This window comes from Rosa chinensis, chromosome 4 (assembly GCF_002994745.2).
Source record: "Rosa chinensis cultivar Old Blush chromosome 4, RchiOBHm-V2, whole genome shotgun sequence".
In the NCBI taxonomy this organism is placed as follows: domain Eukaryota; kingdom Viridiplantae; phylum Streptophyta; class Magnoliopsida; order Rosales; family Rosaceae; genus Rosa; species Rosa chinensis.
This window is the reverse complement of record NC_037091.1, coordinates 52,493,206-52,499,993: the sequence shown is the minus strand read 5'-3', so window position 1 is coordinate 52,499,993 and position 6,788 is coordinate 52,493,206. Positions and strand designations below refer to the sequence as shown.

Here is a 6,788-nt window from a genome sequence, read left to right as displayed (position 1 = left end):
AGGCGATGGGGGAGAAAGTACAAATTTGACTACACACCTCATAAAAAGCCTCTAGGTATTGACTTCTACAATTAACAATCCTTTTATTTATTTATTTCATTCTCCTATTGCAGGTAGGAACTTTTATCCAGTTAGTTGCAACATTTATAGGAGGTTTTGTTATAGCATTTGCCAAGGGATGGCATCTCACCCTTGTCATGCTCTTCTATTAATTCCTCTCTTATCTTGTCTGGTGCTGTCATGAGCCCCACTATAAGGAAGTTGGCATCCCACGGACAAGCTGCTTATTCAATTGGAGCAACTGTGGTAGAGCAGACAATTGGTTCAATCAGAACTGTATGCACTTCGGTCTTCAAAACACAAATTGTTATGTCTTTTTCTTTCTATGGTGAACATAAAATCTACTAATAATAATCATCTGTAAAGAAAAGACAGCTGGATCTGCACATGAAATTTGCATTCAAGCATGTATATAACTAAATGAGATACCTCCAATAGTATTCTGATCTTTGTTCTTTGATTTCCCCACCATATCATGAATAGCATGCCCATCTGGATTACCACCACATGAAGTTTTTGGATTGAGTCCTGTTTCTTCCATTGTCTAAAAAAATGGAGGGTTACACATGCAGAAGTCAAACTCCTCACCATCCCTGACCACTCCAAGAAGAACGGGTGGCCCATAATACCCTGTATTTAGATGAGCATTCCTTCCCTTGCCATATCCTCAGTCAGATCTATTTCGCTTTTGGTACTAACCAATGCCTTATTATTTGATCCTTCTGCTGGAAGGGTGTTTTCACCACTTTCTACCTACTGAATTTTAATAAGTTTCGAGATATGCAGATTATCTCTAACATTCTTTTCTGCCCACTCTACCGCTACATTAGTCATATTTGTAACAACGTGCAATAGTGAAATTTAATTTTTGTTATTCTAAGCAAGGCTTACACATTCAAATACCCAAAACCTGAAAATAAATTGACTAAAATAACTGACAAAACAACTTGAGCCAACAAAGCTCCACCCCAAAAGAGATGCACCAAGAAGTGGATATATGCAGTTTGCCGCTCTAGTTCCTATATCAAACCCCGTCACATCAAACATACAACACACACCTCTATCACAATGTAGCTTCACTAACTGAATAAAACTCAAACCATTCAACCTGAGTTTATTACTTTTCAACAAAAACAATAAATCATGTAACTTTATCAAACTACTCGGCTTATTTATATTGGGACCCAACACTCTAGCTAGTTTCTCCATTAGTGTTCCTCAAGTATATTGGGACCATGTTAGCATCTTAAAAAAACAAACTTGGCATCCTAAAGCAAACATCATATATGAAAAAAGATGCCAACCTTAAAATCGAAAACAGAGCAACAACATATATAATCCAGTATTCTGAGAAATACCCAAGAAAAAAGTAGCTAAATTGGATGAACATAAGTGAGTTAAAAACTCCAAAACCAAGTATCAAATAAGTACAGCAAATATATATTTTTTTTTTTTCTTTCTGCTCATGCAAACCTGTCAATTCTTATATGTTGCTATTAATTAGAAAACCAAAAAAATAACATATGATTAATTAGTTCCATATATGAGCTTACAGGTGAGTAATTGGTGACAGACTTGACACCTCCAGTTCCACCAGGAATAGCTGTGTGGATTTTATGCTCAACATACAAATTGAGGACTGCCCTTCCCTATCACAGAATAAACATCTGACTATTAGACAACCAGCTGCAGAGCCTTAAATTTTAATAAGCTTGTAACTACTAAAGGAGTAAGCAAAGCTAGCTAGTCAACTGACATGCCCTAGCTAATAATTAACTTCAAATATGTTTTGCTCATACTGTTTAGTCCAGCCAGTTGAAATGGTTCACTCTTACCTTGTGATAATTACCAACTGGAGAAGCAAATATTAGGAATGTATACTCCAGTCCCGGCCCCAAGCCCAAATCAGATCCACTCCCCATGAGCAAAGGCCTAATATACAGTGATCCTTTTGCTGGAGGTGGTACCTATACCCTATATTGTACCCTCTACTATCACCCAAAAGAAACAGCCACATATGAACTGAAAACCAGCTCCAAGAACCATAATTTCATCAAAAAATTCAATAATTTAACAAAGAAAAAGCATTAAGCTCCACCTTGCAAAACATGAGCTACATGCCAAACCGAAGAAACACATTATCCATCACCCAAAACGATAGTTCAATTCAGACCTAATAATCCCAATTCAATTGAATTTCCAATTGAGAATCCCAATAATGAGCAGAATTATCAAAAAAGGGGAAATTGAAATTCATACCTAAGAATTTGAGAGCGAGCAGCACCGAAAAAGCGAACACGAAACAAAAAAAGGCGCAAAAGAAGAAGAATCAAATCGAAAACCAGAAAGAGAATTTGGGGACGGAGAGAGATATGTATACGCTAATAGGCGGGTGTTTTTGAATTCCGTTACCGGCGACACAAAGAGAGGATGACGAGTGCGTGCCTCTTTGCATTATAAGAAAACAGTGATTTACTCCACGCGCCTCAGTGATACCAATCTGGGATTGGAGCTTCGACGGTGATGCTTCGACGACCATGGCTGGCTTTCTCTGCAAACATGGGTAGAATCCGCCTTGGCAAACACGAGTGAGAAGATAGCCGTTCGCGCGGTGAGGCGGAGACGATGGGGAGGTGAACCTAGGTTAGGAGTTGGAGATCGGGAATTTGGACAGAGATCTGCGTGCGTCGAGGCCTGGTCGGTGGGTTTTCAGTTTTGTATCAAGGGGAGTAGGGGGCTGAGAGAGAGGTCAGAGGACTGGGTTTTAGAGAACGAGAGTCGAATTCTGTGTTCTAGTCTTTTAGAACACTGACGAAAAGTGCGAAAAGGGGTTTGTGAAAAGAGGGAAATTTAATTTTTTTGGCCAAAAAATGGGCGGGCAAAATGAAAGTTTTGTTGGTCGATGGAGGGGTTGAGTAAAACAATTGAGTTTTGGTTATGTTTGGCTCTAAAACCAGTTGGCGTGCAAATTGTCTCTTTTGCTGATGTGATTGCGCAGGCGTGTCAGCACCGTGGGGTGCAGTCGTCGGAGAATCCCTTGACCTGACTTTTTGATCAAACGATGTGGACGAGGAGAGCACCAACCTCATCACAAGGTTCTTTTCTTGCCTTTCGGAAAAGGACTTCTTGCCTTACGGATAAGGACTTTGGATGTGATCTCTTCGCGTCACCGAATCGATACTCAACATTGTAGGCTGTCAGAGCAATCACTGGGAAGTTTGAAGAAAGCACGGGTTTTGCTAAAGCATGACTTTAGCTTCGCTGGGTTGCGAGGGCGTTACCCTTGCTTCGCTGGTAGTATCGGTGGCAGTGGCACTAACAGTCGGCTCGCGGGGAGACTAGGACTAGAAGTACGGTCGCCGGGTTGATCTGGTGATGCTAACAGTCGGCTCGCAGGGAGACTAGGACTGGCACGCGGTCACTGGGTTTCAACGAGGTTGAAGGTTTGCTCCGGGGAGGCTTTGTAATTGCTGGGATTGATTGATTTGAGAGAGGTCCTTCCGTATATCATCTTTAGCCTCTATATATAGGCTACTGCAGATTCTCCTTCCAAATAGGAATGAAATACTATATTTTAGGCCACAGTTATTGGCCTTGAATCAAATCAAAACACTGAATAGTTTTGATATCTGTCATAATCAAAGATTAACTCTGTTGTAGCAATCTTCTAGGCAAGGTTAATTACCTTTTGGAGTCCTAGACGTAATCTTCCTCTTGGTCGCGCGCGAACTGTAGGATATGCATTAACTGCAAATATATCTCTTCGCGAGCACTTGTATCTTTATGCAATAGTCTTTAATTGCATACACTGTATATGTCTCATATGTTAGCCACGTATTGGCTTTTTCCATGCAACAAAAAAATTCACCTTAATTGACCCTTTGCCATGCAATGAACCAATATATACGTACCACAAGATTACATATATTATATAATAATCCTTGATGATTGCAAGCAAGGTGATCGCATGCTTCTGACCAAACTGTTGTACGTCCACCATGCTATTTAATTGCCATATATGTAGGCAAACTTAATTGCTTACATTCTGTTGGTAGCGAAGGATGATGGCCCACCATGCTATTTAATTACTTTAACCATGCATGAGCCACCATACATACATCATATATATATATATATATATATATATATATATATATATATATTCCTCTTTGACCACCATCAAGCATGATTGCATGCTTCCATATATGCCATTGCACATTAATTGTATGGGAATATATGAATATTTGCATGGGCACGTTATTGTTCTCTCTTGCATGATTTTGGTAATTAACCAAACAAACCACCATTAATTACCAAATATATGATAATTAATAGTAAATCGATGAATATCCGGATTTGCCTCAAAATCGCTTAGTCTTCAAGTAGGCTTTACTTAGCCTCTAAATAATATTTTCTGAACTTTTCGAAAATATATAGCTTGGGCCACAGGTATTGGCCCGGATTTCTTCGAGTCCCCTTCGTCAAGAAAAAATGTTATTTTGGGTTCAAACAGGTTAAGCATGAAAACTCACACAACATAAATTCATATCCATTGTCTGAAAGAGAGTCGCACAACAGACTATAGAATGAATAAATAACTATTGTCTGAATCCATTTGTTTAAAGAAATTTTGCACAACAGAATAAAGTAGCAATAAACAACTGTTATTTGAACCAAACGAGTCAGACAACATCAAAATATAGTGATTGTCTGACAATAAATTGCACAATAGTAATGTAAAAAGAGTTGTCTGAATAGATTTATTAAGATGACATCAAATTTCAACCATTGTCTGAATAACAATGGAACAACATCAACGATTATTATGCTGTCTGAAACTAGCTATTTGGACAATAGCAATCTGAAAATCTGTTGTCCCTTTAAGAAATGCAAACAACCTCACACCCATTTTACAATAACTGTTGTGTGATTGAATCATACACAATAGAATAATTCTTACTGTCGTCTGAATTTTTCAGACGACAGTTAAAATGTACGCAGTTGTCTGATGCATGTTATCTGATTCAAATATTGGCGTAGTGCGTTGCCCCTGATTCAATTAAAGGAAAGAGCACTGCTGCTTCTATATTTGCACTTCTTGACCAAAAATCAAAAATAGATTCTAGTGATGACTCTGGAACAACCATTGTAAATGTGAAAGGAGAAATCCAATTGCATCATGTTAGTTTCAAGTATCCTAATAGACCTAATGTGCCAATCTTCCGGGATCTTTGCTTGACCATTCACCATGGCAAGGTAATTGGTGTGCTGAACTTCTACCTATTAATTCTTAAGAAAGAAAGGAAAAAAAAATTTTGAACTCACTATTTTTGTATCATTCAGACACTTGCTCTGGTGGGAGAAAGTGGAAGTGGAAAATCGACAGTGATCTCATTGCTTCAGAGATTTTATGACCTTGATTCAGGTCATATTACATTAGATAGTGTTGAAATGAAAACTTTACAGTTGAAGTGGCTGAGACAGCAAATGGGGTTGGTGAGCCAGGAGCCTCTATTGTTTAATGACACTATAAGAGCCAATGACATTGCATATGGAAAGGAAGGGATTGCAACCGAGGCTGAAATTATAGCTGCAGCAGAATTGGCAAATGCCCACAAGTTCATTAGTAGTTTACAACAGGTAGTTACTGAATTAAAAACTTTATTGTTTTCTTTTAGCCATTAGAAATAGTATCTTTTGAATATCAAGCACATTATGTTTGCAAAACAATGCAGGGTTATGATACAATAGTGGGCGAGCGAGGGGTTCAACTATCTGGTGGACAGAAGCAAAGGGTGGCTATTGCAAGAGCAATAATGAAGGCACCAAAGATATTACTAGTAGATGAAGCCACTAGTGCTCTTGATGCTGAATCCAAACGAGTGGTTCAAGATGCACTAGATTGAGTTATGGTGGATAGAACCACAGTTGTGGTTGCACATCGTTTATCCACGATTAAGGGTGCAGATTATAAATGGAGTAATTGCAGAGAAAGGAAAGCATGAATCTTTGATCAATATCAAGGGTGGCACACTGGCACTTATGCTTCTTTGGCAGCATTACATGCAAGTGCCTCATCTTAGAGAGCTTTCTAGTCTTTCCGTAGATCAAATCCAATAATGCATTGTTTTCCCAAGTGCTGTATGTTTGTAGTCTGTTCTAGAAGCTAGCTTGTAAGAAAAATAATAAATTACATGAGTTTGGTATTTTTTCTTTTACATTATCTTAAGAAGCAAAATATAAAACTATGAGGCAGCCTAATCGCCATCCTTGATATTGGTCAGAATTTCTACAAATTCTATACGCTTAAACCACTCATGACCATTGGATCAGATTCAGTTCCTGCTTCTCAAATCTCAAATGGTCAGAATTTCTATAGTTTCTTTACATTATATATACACTTCAGAAATAATTTCTTTGACCAGTAACTAGGATTTCGGTGACAGCTCTTTTTGTTCACGCTGTAAAGCATTGAGTTCTACGAGGCTTGGTATCCAGATCGTTTCCTCATTGCCCTAGCCTCCTTCTTCACATCCATGAGGGATCGAAGTCCCCTTTTGCACTCATTTCAGCTTTGATCCGATCAAAGATCTCTGTTTTTCTTTGCTATTCGTCTACCTTTAATGCCTCACAACACATCATCTTCAGCAAGCTTGACTCGCAAGTCGCAACTGCTGCAAAACCTCAGAGTAATAGAAAGACTGGCAATGGCCGCACCTCTTCTTTTC

General features: G+C 38.6%; 1 pseudogene; it reads left to right on the top strand.

Annotated features, from left to right (window-relative positions):
* The first annotated feature begins 2,962 nt into the window (after positions 1–2,962).
* On the top strand, positions 2,963–6,143 carry LOC112199526 (annotated as a pseudogene).
* Positions 6,144–6,788: the final 645 nt, after the last annotated feature.